Below are 2,732 nucleotides of genomic sequence, written 5' to 3' on the forward strand. Positions count from 1 at the left end.
CCTAAAATAAAATTATAAGATAACATAAAATAATTATTTAAATTTATGTCCTTTTTTGTAATTTTTCATATAAAAGTGATTTTAAATAATGTAATCCAAACAATATTTAGTTTACTATAATCCATTTTGAATGAAAATTACCAAACATAAATCACGTTAATATCAACTCACTTTTAATCAAAATCAATTTTGCAAACTTAATTTTATACAAACTTCCGTTTACAAACCGTAATCCAAACACACACTAAGTGCTCACCTGAGTTCATTTACATGCAGAAATATTTTTCTTACTAATTAAATGTTTATCACGTTTTGTTCAAATATGAATAGAATTCGGTTCATTCGGTTCATTAGGGAATTGAGTTAGGTTCACTTGATTCTACTGTTAAGCGTTTAATTGAGTTCATTTGCAAGCAGAAATGATTTGAAATGTGATTTTCTTACTGATTGAATGTTTATCACGTTTTGTTCAAATCTAAAGCAAATTCGATTCATTCGGTTTATTTGGGATTTGAGTTAGGTTCACTTGATTTTACTATTAAGTATTGACCAAATTTGTTTGTCCTTACAGCAAAAATGAAAAAGATAACGGTTACAAAAAAGGAGAAGCCGCACTATAACGTAAGCATATACACATTAAATAAACTTTATAAATATATCATAATATACTGGTTCAAATACTTTCAGAAAACTCACAATCTGAGATGCTAAACAAAATCAATAGCAAGGATGTTCAAACAAATGAGTGAAGAAAAGAAAAATATTATGGAAGAAATGGGATTCGGTGCGCTGTCCCATATCCCGAAAATGAACATCTCTCACAAGCTCTTGAGGGAATTGATTCGTTGCTATGATGCCTATCATGAATGCTTGGACACTCTCTATATCAAAATATACATAACCCCTGTTAAGATAAGAGATGCGTTGGACATAAATTCTGGCGGTATTATACTTTCCATCTTTTACATTTGTATTTTTCTTTTTTGATTTTTTTATTATTTCTTAATTTATTTTGGTTTATTCATTGCTTTAGTTTAGGTTCATTTGAATACAGAAAATAAAACTGAGTCTTTTTGACCTATTTGTTTATATTAAAATATTATAGGAGATCGTTTTCTTGAAAAAGTTGAGTACAACAAATTGAGTGAGGAACAGAAGAAGATAATTGACAGCTTTAAAGGTGCTACTTTGGCATCTTTGGCAAAATCTATCATTGATATAAGTGTTGAAGGGGAGGAAAACCGGCTGAAATTCAAGAGAATTTTTGTCGTCTTCGTCCAGAAGTGTTTTTTGCTGTCGACGACAGTAAACACGGGCTCCCTGATCCATAAGCCGCCTGCCCTTCATGTGGACACCGTCCGACGATGGGATTGGGCATCTCATGTGCTGAGCTTCTTGAGGAAGGGGATCAAATCCCAGAGAGAAGGAAAAAAATTTTCCGTTGATGGATGCGTCTTCGTTTTAATGCTAATATATTTCCATGAATCGAAGTTCTCTCGACCAGAAGCAAATGACGCTCCCGGGCCACCATGGGTGGCCTACTGGACACAGACGAATCTAGTCAATCGGATTGCTTTGGAAACAACTGATGAAATGGTAAATAAAAAAAATTCCCTTAAAATTTCAGTTTAGATACTTCTAAATAAGTTTATGTTTTAGGGACTTGTGAATAGAGTAGAATTGAGGGGAGGAGACATAGAAAAAAAGAAGGTGGAAAAGAAAACAGTTTTTCTAAAGGAAAAAAGGAAGGAAATGGAGAAGAAAGAAAAAGAAAAAAAATTGTCATTTTGGATTTGTCTTCGGAAGAAGACAATTTTTCTGAATCTGAGTATACTTCTCACCATTGCTTATTGAAAACTATCTATTTATTTAAAGTTTTATATTGTTATTTTAATAAACTTTTTGTATGTGTTGCAGAGAAGAAGAAGAAATCGAGAAAACGCCACCAAAGAAAAGAAAACAACCACAAAAGGTGGAGAAAAAACCAAAATAAGGAAGATTTTTCTGACAGATTCGGAAAGCAAAACTGAATCTGAAGACCAGTAAGTTTTGGAAATGATTATATTCGGTTCATTGCTACCTTTATTTGATATTCATTTGGTTTAGTTTTGCTTGTATTTGCTGAAAATTATTCATGTGTACTTGTTAAGTTAATTATAGCTCTAATATTTATCTCTAGTATACATTTGATGTGTTTTTCTTGATGATTGCCTCTATTTTACTACTTGTTCAAATCTAAAATAAATTTGGTTTATTTATTTTTTAAGTGAAATAACTATAGTCCATCCTGGTTTTTAAGTAAAAACTTATTGTATAAATTTTTAGAAGTGAACAAGTAGAGGAGACGACTGCTAAAAAAAGAAAACAAATGTTGGAGCATACAAAAGAAAAAAGAACAAAGAGAAAAAATGATAGAGTTGAAAAAACAAATGTTACTCCGAATAACTGTGACTCGACAGATGCGTGATATGATTTACCGCAGACGTAAGATTGAGTTTCTTATATAGTTCTTTTTCTTTCTCTGCTAACTTTAATTTTCCTAAAACTTCATGTAATTTCTTTGGATTTATTGAATAATATTTATTTTTTTGCTTAAACTGCCGACTGTAAATTTGGGCAGTGAACCTGTGTTACAAACACAGACGAGCTCGGCACCGTCTCTAAATGCACTAAGCAATACCAAGTAATTCCTCTTAACTTTTATTTACATCTTGTGCTTTTACTTAGAATAT

This window comes from Arachis ipaensis, chromosome B07 (genome assembly GCF_000816755.2).
Source record: "Arachis ipaensis cultivar K30076 chromosome B07, Araip1.1, whole genome shotgun sequence".
Taxonomy (NCBI): domain Eukaryota; kingdom Viridiplantae; phylum Streptophyta; class Magnoliopsida; order Fabales; family Fabaceae; genus Arachis; species Arachis ipaensis.